General features: G+C 49.5%; 1 pseudogene; it reads right to left on the bottom strand.

The window, feature by feature from the left end:
• Positions 1-10,232: 10,232 nt before the first annotated feature.
• Positions 10,233-12,412, bottom strand: LOC119310178 (annotated as a pseudogene).
• Positions 12,413-14,474: the final 2,062 nt, after the last annotated feature.

Here is a 14,474-nt window from a genome sequence, read left to right as displayed (position 1 = left end):
ATCAAGAAAAACGTTGGAGCTGGGAGCAAGGGTGCTAGAGCAGGCAGCAAATGAAGTGTTCACAGCCAAGCAGGGGTGAAGGATCAATGTTGCTAGATTGGAATGAAGAAAGTCTCTCCTGCGGTGGTGAACCTGATGTTTGGTGCTCCTGAAGAATAGATCCTTGGCTCCTTTTTTTGCTACTTTTGTTTCTGCGTTGATATGTGGTGTGGCTGACCCTTGTTGGTCGTTGGGGTTGCTATTTGATCCTGTTGAATCCGGTTGGATCTTTTCGTTTCCTTTTGAACTCTTATGTAGAACTCTGTGGTTTTCAGTAATGAAAATCGGAAGGGGCAAGCCCTTCTTTGATAAAAAAAATCTTTGTTGTCCTGTTATACTTTAATATACAATTAAAACAATTCAAAGAATCAGTACCATCAGGAAGAAGTTGACTTTTCTACCCTGGCCTGAAGTGCAGTGTTTGTCCACTTAATCCCCAAGGTAATTTTTTTGGGCCCACTTTACTCCTACGGATCTGTACGTGATCACTGTACCCCTCAAACTGGTATTTGCCAGTGCCATGCGTATCAGTACCCACGCAGAGGAAGAAGTGGATAATTCAGAGAGGTGCAAGAGAATGACAGAGGAACAAGATGACTCGTCAGGATTTTTTGTGATTAATAATGTTCAAATGTGATGCGACGTGACAAAACCAGGCGACTGGATGAGGTATTCATACTTAGATGGAGTAAATGGACTACAAGAATACTTTGGTGGGTCAAGTGAGCAAACCAAACAGTTGAAGATATTAAAAAGGACTTTTTCACAGGGAATCCCTCTCCCTCGCGGCCGCGGCTCTCGCCCATCGCCGATGGCCACCTCGGCCACGCCACCGCCCGCCCACACGGCCACCCCAGGGGCACCGCTCGTGTGCAGCCACCACCCAAGCCCAAAACCACCCTCAGGACCGCTGGACTTGAGCCCGTTCGCCTCGGAGGAGCGGCTCTGCCTGTCGGGTGGTTCGACCTCATCGGACCGGTCAACCAGCCCACGCCGCTCTTACTCCCATGCGGTGGCCTTCGGCGTGCCCGGATCCTCGCCGCCTGCCGCGCCGGAGCGGGACACCGCTCATGCGGCGGCCCATGCTGCTGCTTCCCCAGCCGCCATCAATACCGCTGCGCCCATTCATGGCCCGGAGCAGGTGAGTTACTCCGCACAACCATGGCAGCTGGTCACCAAGAAGAGAGGCCTGGTGGCTCCCGCCCACCCGCCGCCCCCCCGTGCCGCGTCCTATAAAGAAGACCTCCATGGCCGCTGCTTTCGTTGCCTTCTCACCAATCACAAGATCCGCACTTGTCGCGAGGAAGTGCGTTGCTTGCACTGTGTCCGGCCGGGGCACACTGCTAGGGACTGCCCCTTCAAGCACCTTCCGCCCAACCCACTTCCCCCGCTCCGCGCTCAAACACGCCGCCCGCGGCGGTAGCCTTGCACCACCTCCTCCACCTCCACCACCGCTGTCGCACCCCCTCAGCAACAGCCCGCGGCTAGCCAAAAACCACCGCCCCAGCAACGCCTTGTTTTCCCGGCCAGTAACATCCACTCGCGCATCAACCACCATCCTGAGCCAGCTATGAGCTCTGCGGCAACTAGCCTTCCTGGTGACGCTGTTCGCAGGCCCATGTCCTCCTACTGCTTCCTTGAATTCACCCAGGAGATGGCACACGAGGAGCTGCAGCTGCGTGCCGCGGCGCTGATCATGGATGTGGCATCCGAGGACATGTACCCCGAGAAAGTGAAGGCCGCCATCATGAAGGAGTACCCCGCGGTTCCGCCTGGGGCTGTGTCCGTCTCCCTCTACCACGATGTTTTTCTGCTGCGCTTCTCTGACGCGCAGTGGAGAAACGTGGTGGCGGACGGCGGCGTCTTCCATGACGAGCAAGGAACCCCCTACCTGCCCAAGGAGTGGTCTCGCCGTTCCTTTTCGGAGCTCCCGACCATGCGCTACAAGGTGCGCCTCTTTCTTGAGAACTTGTCGGTGCAAGCATGGAACCTCGAGACGGTGAAGCGCATCCTCCCCATGCTCAAGATTCACGCCGTCGAGGTGGAGACCTATAACAAGACCGACGTATCCTACTACATCCTCTACGCCTGGGTCCTCTTGCCGGACCTGCTGTCGCGCTTCGTCCAGCTGGGGACCGACGAGCCGCGTCGCCATGCCGCATCGGAACCCATCGGCCATCTGCAGCTGCCGGCGGGCTTCATGCAGACCATCGAGGCGAACGCGCCACTGCCCGAGTGCCCGCGCGTCCACGACGGGCTGGTGCTGGTGCACCTCGACTACTTGGAGGAGTACGCCTTAGGCGGCGGGGGTTCAGGCACCTCGGCGGATCGAGACGGCAGAGGCGTTTCGCTCCGCGCTGCCCGCCCCCTCCCCTGGGCGAGGGGATCCGTCGCTGGTGCCCGCTCCGCTCCGGCGCCGCCGGGGAGGCCGTCCATCTTCTCCAGGCTCGGTGCCCGTACGGGAGTGGAGGGCCGCGGCAGTGTCTTCCTGGTGGACGAGGATGGCACCGTCATCAACGGCAGGGCGCTGGACCCCACGTCTGACGAGGCACGTGTGCCCTACGGCGTGTTAGCCCTACCGGTGGCTGGCCGCGTGCAGCCAAGAGCCCACGACGCTGGCGAGGGTGGGCTGTCCCAGACGGTTGGGGCAAGCTCTCCTACGTCGATCGGAGCCATGCAGTCTGAAGCCCTCCACTTCCATGTTCCTGTCGAGCCGGCGCTACAGTCGACGCAGCTGCCGCAGCCCACGCCTACCCAGGCTCAGGAAGTGGACCAAGCGCAAAAGACATCCCAGGAGCTGGTGATGGATGGTGGGGGCGCTTCCTTGGGGGTCGTGGATGATGAGCTCGTGACGCGGTCGCTCCTTCACTTGGGTCAACGCCCAGCGTCACCGACACTGCCGCAGGCTGGCCCCACGGTGGAGGAGGTGGCACCTGTGCCCATGGGACCGGCACGCTGACATGGGCATGGGAAATGCCAATATGGAGCCTGCTGGTGGGCTCCCAATCAATGGGCCGGTGGGAGCCATCGGCAACATGCTTGCTAATCTGGAGGAGCCAATCACGCCTGCACTGCTGCCCAGGCCAACAGCTGCACGCCCCAGAGCGCCTCGCCGGGGACGCCATTCGCCGGTGTCCAACCCACGCAGGAGCCGCCGCCTTGCTTCCTCCACCGCGGCCGCGCTGGGGGCAGTGGCTAGGGCGCAGAAGCTGATCATGCAGAAGCTTGGAATCGAGACGGACAATGATGATGCGATGACCAGATACACCAGCACCTTTGATGAGCCGCTTTCTGAGCATCAGATCAATGCCCTCACTGCGCTGGCCGAGGCGAAGGGAGGAAAGAAGCGCGTCAGCAAGAGGGGTCAGGGAAGCGGGGCTGCAGCACAGGAGGCGGCCTAACTGTGTGTTGTTGTAGTCTGACGATTAGTGTGCTTTATGGATAGTTGTCCCATCTTGTTCTGGAATATCCGGGGCCTTAACACCCCGGCGCGGAGAGGAGTGGCTAGGAGATTAGTCAGCCAGTTCAATGTATCAGTTGTATGCTTTCAAGAGTCAAAGTTGAGTGTTGTGGACCAGGATCTGATCAAGCAATGTTGTGGAGCATCGTTTGATTCCTTTGTCTTCCAATCGGCCGCGGGAACCAGGGGAGGCATTATCTTTGCTTGGAAAGGAGCAGAGATTCAGATAACCTATAGTCACTGCACCGCTAGTTGGATTGAGTTGCGCTGCTTACACTGCCGGTCTGGTAAATGTTTGAGGATGTTTGGTGTATATGGCCCCCAAAGAGATGATGAGAAGATTGCCCTTCTGGCTGACCTCGAAGCCGCCATGGCCGGCACTGCCATGCCCACTATTTGTGCTGGAGATTTTAACATGATCAGTGCAACATCTGATAAGTCTAATAACAGAATTAATCGCCGCATGCTTAACGCCTTTTGCCGTTTCATCAGTGACATGGCACTCAAAGATATGTACCTACACGGAAGGACCTACACTTGGTCCAACAAGCAACAAGCTGCCACATTGGTCAAGCTCGACCGGGTCCTGTACAATGAGGCATGGCATGACTCTTTTCCGGCCTGCCTACTGCAAGGCATCACCACAACGATGAGCGACCACTGCCCTCTGTTATTGAGTTGTGATGTAGAGTTCAAGCCCTACAGAAGATTCCGTTTTGAAAATCACTGGTGCAAAATGGAGGGGTTTGAGGAGGTTGTGGGGGCTGCCTGGGCCTCTCCAGTGAACTCACGCGACCCCTTTCTTATCCTGCAACAACGGCTGCAGAACACTGGCAAAGCGCTAAAAAGATGGCACTCTCAGCATTGCTCTCACCTGCCGAAGACACTTGATATTGTCAATGAATTAATATTCAGACTTGATGCCGCAAGGGATGTCAGACAGTTAACGCCACAGGAACACCATTTCCGAAACTTCCTGAAGGTCCGGTGCCTTGGGATTGCAGCGTTGGAAAGAGCAATGTGGCGGCAACGATCTAGGGTGACTTGGATTAGGCTTGGTGACGCTGGTACAAAGTTCTTCCACATCAAGGCGTCGTCTAGAAGAAGAAAGAATTATATTCAGGTGATTGAACACAATGACTGCATGATCACAGGGCAGGAGGACAAACTGAAGATCGCATGGGATTTCTTCAACACCCTGATTGGAACTCCTAAAGAGCGGGCCGCAACCATCAATCTTCAAGCACTCGGGTACACACCTATGCTGCAGCACCTGGCCGACCTTGACGCCCTTATTACCGAAGAGGAGGTGTTTGCAACCATTGATGATATGGCCATGGAAAAGGCACCTGGACCTGATGGATACACCATGTTGTTCTTCAGAGCATGTTGGTCTATCATCAAAGGGGATGTGATGGCTACCATCAACAGGCTACAGAACCTCAACTTCAACAATTTCCAACATCTAAACTCAGCTTGCATGATCCTACTGCCAAAAATTGAAGGTGCCAAGAAGATGGCTGACTTCAGGCCAATTAGTTTGGTACATGCCATTGCAAAAAAAATTCACCAAATTGCTTGCACGACGGCTGCAGCCCAAGATGGATAAGTTGGTCGCCCCATGCCAAAGTGCCTTCATCAAGCAGAGATCAATCCTCGACAATTTTGTGTTTGTTCGTGGTCAAATAAAGTGCCTGAAAATGTCTAAAACACCATCAGTACTAGTCAAAGTGGATATTGCAAAGGCCTTTGACAGTATCTCTTGGGAATTCTTGCTGCAACTTCTACAACAACGAGGGTTCAGTAGCCGGTGGACTGGTTGGATTGCAGGGCTGTTGAGGACATCCTCTACCAGAGTATTGATCAATGGAGAGCTAACCGAGGTCATACATAATGCGAAAGGGTTGCGCCAAGGAGACCCATTATCGCCACTCCTGTTTGTCATTGCTATGGACACCTTGGCATCAATGGTGAACTATGCAACACAGACCGGCGTCCTTAGCCCACTTGGCAAGGGCTGCTCCACCCTAAGGGCTTCACTGTATGCTGACGACGTCATCTTCTCCCTGAACACCCGAGAAACTGAATTCTGGGCCATCATGGAACTTCTCCGACTGTTCGGTGAGGCAACGGGATTGCATGCCAACTGGAGCAAGAGTGCGGCCATCCCAATAGGAGGTGCAGATACCCACACCATCACAAACCTGGTGCAGGACTCCGGCTGTCCGGTGGCCGCTTTCCCCATAACTTATCTCGGGATGCCGCTATCAGACTCCAGGCTGCGTCGTGTTGATCAGCAACCAGCCATTGATAAGTTGGCCAAACGCATGGGAGGGTGGAAGGCCAGGCATATAGCGTTGCCCAGACGTGTCGAGCTCGTGCGTGCCACCCTATCGGCCATGATCATCTTTCAGCTTATGGTGCTGGATCCCCCAATGTGGCTGCTTAAAAAGGTAAACAAGCTGCTCCGTGGCTTCCTTTGGGCTCAGGACGAGGAGGCCACGGCTAGTAAATGCTTGGTGAATTGGTCTGATGTCTCCCGCCCGCGTGAGTTCGGTGGTCTTGGCATCCCGGACATTCAGAAGCAAGGGAGAGCTCTGCGCTGCCGTTGGCAATGGTATTACTGGACGGACCCTACTAGGCCATGGCATACTCTGCCCTTGCCCGCGGACCCTTCTGCCGACGGGCTTGTTGGAGTTGTGTCGAATATTGTGTACAAGGTAGGTTACAGTTGGATTTGTAGTTGTATTGTGTTTACATAGGATATGGAGTCGTGTCCTAATAGGACACTTGTATCCTAGGCCTCTCTTATATAGCGAGGGTAGACACACGATGTAACCTATGCCAACATAATAGCACCGGAACGCAGGGGAAGCCGGCGGCTTGTGCCGGTGTCCAGGGCGACCGGGTGCGGTATTGTAGCGGTGTCATGGGGAGGAGCGCCCATAGTCAAGCCCCGGGGATGTAGCCATATCGGTGAACCTCGTTAACAAATCTCGGTGTCGTGTTCGTGTGATTGCTTGATCCTCGGATGATCAACGGAGTGCCTCGAATTTATTCTAACAAGTGGTATCATGAGCAAAGTTTGATTTGAGGCCGTGTTGATTTGGAGGATGGATTGTCGTTGTTCGCGGTAAGAGATGACGTGCGGAAGTGTCAGTTTCGCGGAGGTCATCGGGTGCGCTATACACGAGATCCAAGAAGGCAATCGGAAGCGGTGGCGGCAGGTTCAGGAGATCTCGCCGAGATCGGATGCGGCAGCGGTGCAACGTGCGATCGGAAGAAGTTCTTCAGGCGTGGCGAGCGAGTAGCGGCCTGTGGCTGGAGGTCGATTGCTAGCAGGCCCAAGTGTAGGATTTAAGGCCCAGGCTGGTTAGTGGCGGCCAGCTCGGGCGGCCGAATCGGAAGCGCTGTGTGGGCTGGCCTTGGCGTGATTTGGCTGGTGAAGAGAAGATGCTCGTTCGTGGTAAGTCTGCCGCCTGGCCAGACGCGCGATGCAGCCGGAAGGCAAGGTGCGCAGAGTCGCAGAAGCTGGACGTGAGATTTGTTTTGGACAAAAAGAGGACCGAGTCCTCACATGACACGGAGAGGCAGGAGCAAATCAAATTGGTGAAGAAATATTACGTGGTAATACATCAGGAGAGTATGGGCATAGGCAAAGCAACAACCAGCATCGGGAGCTAAGGATGTTTTTTCACACAGTCAGCTATACGAAGAATCATGCGCCAACGTGTACTAGATTTAAGGTGGAGAAGTACGACGAGACTGGAAATCTTGGGTTATGGCAGACAAAGGTGAAAGATTTATTGGCGCAGTAGGGATGCTTGAAGGTGTTGCAGGAAGTCATGTCAGCTAAGATGAAATTATCATGTGATGGATGGAAAATTCATGGAAGATTTGGGAGCCTTGAGCGTGTCGTGCAGCCGGACAAGTTCGGCTGGGTCAGACTGGACAGTCTGACGGATCGACTTGAGTCGGTTGGTACAGAAGACGGTGGTGGAATCGGCGACTACAACATAGGAGCGTGAGACTGATGGTGACTGACTTCTGGGCGTGGAAACACGTGGCGCAGGCCGAGGGCTTGTGCGACTTCGACAAGACTAGTGGCGCGGGGTTGATTCAAGATGGTGCACATGTGAGCTTCAAGTCGACGGGGCGCGAGGGTGGACTGATCATCTACCATGGAGTCATGTTGAAGGTGGAGCTGAATTGAGGGGCTACGGTGTAAGGATCCAGGGAATCGAAGCCTATTCAACAAGGTGGAAAAGCGAGTGACGCGTAGTTCGGACTGGAGCCCAGTGGTCTGATGGAAACGTGAAACTCGTCATCGGTCGGTGATGATCGGTGGTACTCTGCAGTGGAAGTTGAGTGGTGTGGGTTCGCGACCCTTGAGACTTGACCGAGACAGCGGAGGCTCGACGCGGTAATAGCGGCGAGGCGTGCGGTACGCACGGGGCATGGAGACGGGCCAGGGCTCTGGTGGTCATACATGTGGTGAGACAACTGCGAATTTGACTCGGGATGACTACAAGTAATGGTGAAATTCCTTCAAGTTTCAGACAGATGGTCAAGAAAGGAGCGGTGACGTTGAGTTCAGGTTATTTTTATGTGTGACACCCAATATGTGAGTTGTTCATTTTCACACAGGTCAGTGATCAGTGTGTGATGGCGTTGAACGGAGCTCTGGGAGCTGGGAGCATACACTAGAGTAAAGAGGAACTTAATTTTGCTCAAGTGTTGACTATGGTCAAGAAAAGAAGGGACTACAAGTTACAGGTGGAGTCATGGAGTCTTGAAGTAGCAGCGGTACTCATGGGATAAGCTCAAGTCCAATGTACATGGAAGTTTGACGCATTGACGAATTCAAGGTGGTGGAGAATATTCGCCAAGGTGGAGTTTGTTGGAGTTGTGTCGAATATTGTGTACAAGGTAGGTTACAGTTGGACTTGTAGTTGTATTGTGTTTACATAGGATATGGAGTCGTGTCCTAATAGGACACTTGTATCCTAGGCCTCTCTTATATAGCGAGGGTAGACACACGATATAACCTATGCCAACATAATAGCACCAGAACACAGGGGAAGCCGGCGGCTTGTGCCGGTGTCCAGGGTGACCGGGTGCGGTATTGTAGCGGTGTCATGGGGAGGAGCGCCCATAGTCAAGCCCCGGGGATGTAGCCATATCGGTGAACCTCGTTAACAAATCTCGGTGTCGTGTTCGTGTGACTGCTTGATCCTCGGATGATCAACGGAGTGCCTCGGATTTATTCTAACAGGGCTCTTTCGCGCATCAACGACCATCGTTGTCGGGGACGGCAGACTTACATCGTTTTGGGACTCCCACTGGGCGAACGGGCTACGCCCCGTGGATCGATGGCCGGAGCTGCTGCGCCACTGCACCAAGCACCGCCTCTCTCTTCGGGAGGCTGTCACTGGCAATCGGTGGATGCGACTTCTGAAGTCGAATCCTTCCTCTTTGGTGCTCAGACAGTTGTGCAGCCTGACAGAGTTGGCCAGCGGAATCAACTTCAACGACAGTGTGGCAGACCATGTCATCTGGCGTTGGACGGCGGATGGTACTTACACTGCCAAATCGGCATATCGATGCCAATTTGAAGGAGCTCTGCGATCGGACGACAAGACGCTAATCTGGTCTTCTAACGCTGCGCCACGAGCGAAGACGTTCCTCTGGCTCGCCGCCCGTGGACGGTGCCTCACAGCACCTGGCTGTTCGAGGCATTGCACACAACCCAGTTTGCCTGCTCTGCTTAGCTGCACCGGATGCTGGTATAGTGCACCTACACCAAGCGGCTGTTGATGGGTATCACTGACAATCTTGGAGGCTCCTTCCTGCAGCTCAGGCAAATGGTGGCTGCACCACTGCTAAGCCAAACCCTGAAAGACAATTGGAGCGCGTAGCTGAGCTTGCTACAGGGTGAGGAAAAGAAGACCTGGAAATCGGCCATCTGCTTGGTTTCCTGGATGCTTTGGAAAGAACGCAACAACCGCGTCTTCAACGCCGCCGAGTGCACTGTTCCACAGCTCATGGGACGCATCAAGGATGAGGCGAGAAGCTGGTCGGCGGCTGGTATAAACCTGTTAGACAGACTCTTTGAGCCACCTTGAGTGTTGCAGATCATCTTCTTCTTCTTGTTGTATACTGGTCGTGCCGGCTGGAAACCAGCTCCAAAACACGCTGATCTCCCTAACAGTAGCTCTACTGCAATTTGTATTTCTCCTTCTGATTAATCAATGAAATATGGCCCTAGGGCCATCTTTTCGTAAAAAAAAGGACATTTTCCACATAAGTATTATCCAATACTTTCTAGATGCTATCCACATCATGAGTTTGTATGCTACTAGTATCATCAATGACTGTATTATCATTTAGAATATCTTGTAACATATAATCATTAACAACAACGTAATTATGATGTAAAATATCGTCTCGTAATACATTACTGTCCAGCATAAAACGTCAATGATTTATAAAGTTTCTTGGATCAGTCATTGTCCAGAAACAAGATAGTACAAGGCAACGCTAAGTGCTGAATAGGTACAAGAACATTTTGAGGTGATATAATCGCACAAGGCATATATCATTGTGCAGAAAAGAAAAAACTCAGATAGCAGATACGGAACAAGAAGGCATAGATCTACTCAGTTCTAGACAAGGCACTACAAGATTGTTTAGCAGGAGATTAACCAGTGAAATTCCCTAGAACTTGAGGAGATTAGCAACAAGAATGTAGATCTGGCATGCACAGTGTAAAGATGGAGTTGGGGTGGGAAATGTTGAGTGAAGGGAGACTCACTGTGCGACGTCCAAAACACTGTCTGCCGGACCTGCATCGCCAAATAGAAGATATATGCATCCCAATGATATCCCTCCTGCGCCTTTTACTAGTCTCCTGTTACAGTACATATTCATTAGCACTCTCCAGAAGAGCATTATGATGGTCCTATATAGATACCAGATACAAGAATCGTATAAAGCAAACCTAATATATTCACTTTATTCTCGGTCTGTGTTTCCAATAACACACAGCAGCACAGCTGATGCATGCATCCAACGAAGAGTTTGGATGCTAATGTACTTTCAGCACAAAATTACAGTGGCACATTTAAGAATACAATTATTGGAGTATAATATAAAAATAGCACATTGTCAGTTGACCATCACATAGCATGAGGCGAAACAATCAAACTGCCAAAAGTGAACTTAAAAAATAGTTTTTTTAATGTTTTTAAAACAGTTTTTTAATGTTAAAATTTACCAGGCAGATTTACACAGTAAACAAAATACTATCCATTGACTATATGTGGCAAGGCATGGCCACAACACAAATAACATTCAAAGCATAGTATACTTGGAAATGACGTACTTACATTTGACAAGGAAGAGGCGCACTTGCGCTTCAGACTCGTGATCTCAGGTTGGCGATTTCTGAGTTCTTGGATTTCTTCATCTTTCGCCTTCACCAAGGAGCGCGTCTCCTTTAGCTTATCCTCTAGAATCAATAACTTGTTTCCATAATCAACAATTTCTGCCTCCCTTGTGCGATTTTCCTTTACTAGCTTTTGCACTGCTTCAGTAGCTTGTGCTGCCGCCACTAACTCGTTCTTAAGAAGCATGGCGTGGTCCAACAGCTCCTGCTACTTTATCCGGAACTGGCTCCAAACAAAATCCTTTACAGCACGTAATCCAATGTTTTCCGCATGGAGCTTTTCAATACTTTCATCTTTCTCCTTCAGCAAGGAATCCATTTCATGTAGCTTCTGTTGAGCCATGAGAGCTTCTGCATGGAGTCTGCCAATCTCATTGTCCTTGTTTTGGGTTGCGACGCGCAGCTCCTGTACGTTCCGCTGAAGCTTCTGCACTTCTTCAGTAGCTTGTGCTGCCTCTAGTTTCTTGTTCTCAAAGAGCGTGCTGTTCTTTTCCATTGTCTTCAACTGGTTCAAAAGAACAACTTTTACTGAATAAATATCCTTATCCTTGTTTGACATCAGGGTCTCAAAAGTTCCCTTCAGTTTTCTAAGGTTTGCTCTCAACGCTTTTACACTGTGCTCATGATCCCCGGTGTCTTCACCAAGCTCTAGATGATCTTGAACTTCCTTCGGCTTCGATTAACATTAAGAGAACCAAATAGAGATGCAAAAATGGAGTTAGGAAAGTCAATGAGATACCCAAGCTGGACTGCAAGCTTTTGAGAATGCGTCTGATATCTCGGTAACTACATCACCTTAGATTCAGTGCTTGGTAGGGCAAGAAGACCTCTACAAGCTCTGACATCCTCCAGATCACCCTCTTGGAGTTCTACATTGAATACGCAAGGCAGCGATATCAGTACCAAAAAATAATTTCCTTTCTGAAAGTGCAAGGTAGAGAACTCTACCATATAGAATTGCAAATCCAAATGTGACGTGAAGGTAAAATCTGGACAGAGTAACATATTCACGATAGCCAGAATAGCAAGAGCTCTCTGATGCTTAGCCTATATGCAGCGACGGATCTTCGCCGCTGTCATTTTCTATGCGATGCTCTCCGAAGCATGACAGTATGGCTAACTGACTCGATTGCAGCGCGTGTCTCACTTATCAATCCAGCAGAGCCACAAGAACACAACCCTAAATTTGTTATTACGGGAACCAAAATTAACCCTCAATATGGAGGACGTACGAGGCAATGGGCAGTGTGTGTCTTATTACCGGCGAGCGTGTCCTTGCCCCCCAGAAGTATCGCCCTGCAGGCCTCCTCCCTCTCACCCCTCGTCGCATGTAGATGCGGGCGGTCGGCGACCAGCGCCGCCACCTGCGCCTCCACCTGATCGTAGAAGCGCAGCCACTCCGCCCTCCCGTCCTCCCCGCAGAGGCCCAATGCCGGCAAGGCCAGCGCCGCGCCGGCCCCGCTCATGGATTCGAGTCGGAGAGAATACGAGACGAGACAACGGAGATTATTTCACTTTTTCATCCTTGCTCTGACCGTGGAGATGGTTTTTCTTTTACTACTCCCTCCGTTCCTTTATATTTGGTGTGTTTATTTTTTTTTATAAAATTTCATAATGTAAAGTGCATTTTTTCTAATTCCTCATAATGCCCTTGTTAGCCCTTAAAAAAAAGGAAAAATATCTCTCTCCTGATTGTCTGTATCTTTTCTTGTAGCAAAAGAAGAAAGTATCTCTATGTCGATTGCATGCATCTCTTACTTTTCTAGACTAAATGATTTACTTGCCGTAAACCAACAAATTTGCCAAGGATAATTTTGTCCTAATATGTTTATAATTTTGTGTCTTGGTCACCATGCCAGAAATAATACACCTTATATAAAGGAACGGAGGGAGTAGAACACAATGTCGGTCCGTATATTGGATATAATATTTCAAGTACGATTAACTTATGATTTAACATGTTAATAATAATATGACCTTGTAAATAAATGTTCAACAAATTCTAATCGTGAATTAACTTGTATTTTGATTAGAAGTTTTGTAAGTAAATTAAAGTGAAATTGGTTCATAAGATAAGTAAATTAAGGTAATTAATTATCGTATACATAAAGGGTTGGACGAAGGAACGGCAGGAATAAAGGTAAAATGGAACCTTACCTTTTTTTAAGTGGTAGAGATTTTGTTATATATATGTCGAAGTTTAGATTCTTTTTTCTTTTACCATGGCAAATCTGACATTTTTATAGCAAATAATGTTGTCGCGAGGCTGATATTTTTTCGGAAAAACTAACGTCCACACGTGTGGGTGTTTGCACATCGCCCACACGCCTTCATCACCACTCATTTTGCCACGTATGAACAGATGACATCAGCAGAAATTTTTTGGGTTTTCGGCTTAAAAATGTTTTATCTCCTAATTAAAAAAGCGAATTAAAAATCTGTTTTCACCATTAAAACCGTCTCGACGAGATCTTTAAAACTAGACCCCACGTTGATATGTTTCGACGAAAAAGAAATTTGCCCAAAAGTTGCCATGACGTTTACACTGTAGTTGCCATAGTGCTTAAATTAAAGTTACCATGTGGCAATTTTAGTTTGTAGATCATGACAATTTTAGTTTTTCGATGATGGCAATTCTAGTACTTTGACCATGAAAATATTTTTTTGTATGAATCATGACAATTTTAAGTGCATGTATCATGACAATTTTAATTTATGGTGCATGGCAAGTCTAGTTTCTTAATTCCTTCTTTTATAATATGTCAAAATTTACTTTTAAATGTAGAAGAAAATAGCTGAAACATATCATGACAACTTCAGTGTAAACATCATGGCAATTCATGTGTAACAGACACGGCAACTTTTAACAAAAAAATCGTCGAAATATATTGATATGAGATCTAGTTTTGAAGATCTCGTCGCGAGGGATTTAATGGTGAAAACGGATCTTCAATAGGATTTTTCATTTAAGAGATAAAACATTTTTAAAACAGAAAATCCAAAAAGATTTCCACATGCATGCATGCGGTGATATGGCGTAGTCTGTGTGCTATAGGGCGTGTGGGCGGGTTTGACTCCCACCACACGTGTGGGCGTTAGCGTTAATATTAATGACATATTTTTAATAATATTTTTTAATCAAAAGGGGTGAAAGATCAAGGATGTTGCCTAGAGTGTGTGTGTCGGGGGGGTGGGGGTGGGGGTGAATAGACGCTTTAAAATAATTACGGTTTAGGCCTGAACAAATGCGGAATAAACCTACCGGTTAATTTATCAAGCACAAAACCTACAACAACTAGGCTCACCTATGTGCACCACCAACTTATGCTAAGCAAGATAAACAACTAAGTGATAGCAAGATATATGACAAGAAACAATATGGCTATCACAAAGTAAAGTGCATAAGTAAAGGGGTCTGGTAAGAGATAACCGAGGCACGCAGAGACGATGATGTATCCTGAAGTTCACACCCTTGCGGACGCTAATCTCCGTTTGGAGCGGTGTGGAGGCACAATACTCCCAAAAAGC

This window comes from Triticum dicoccoides, chromosome 5B, assembly GCF_002162155.2.
Source record: "Triticum dicoccoides isolate Atlit2015 ecotype Zavitan chromosome 5B, WEW_v2.0, whole genome shotgun sequence".
In the NCBI taxonomy this organism is placed as follows: domain Eukaryota; kingdom Viridiplantae; phylum Streptophyta; class Magnoliopsida; order Poales; family Poaceae; genus Triticum; species Triticum dicoccoides.
Note: the sequence above shows the minus strand (reverse complement) of the source record. Positions and strands in the feature narration are given on the sequence as shown.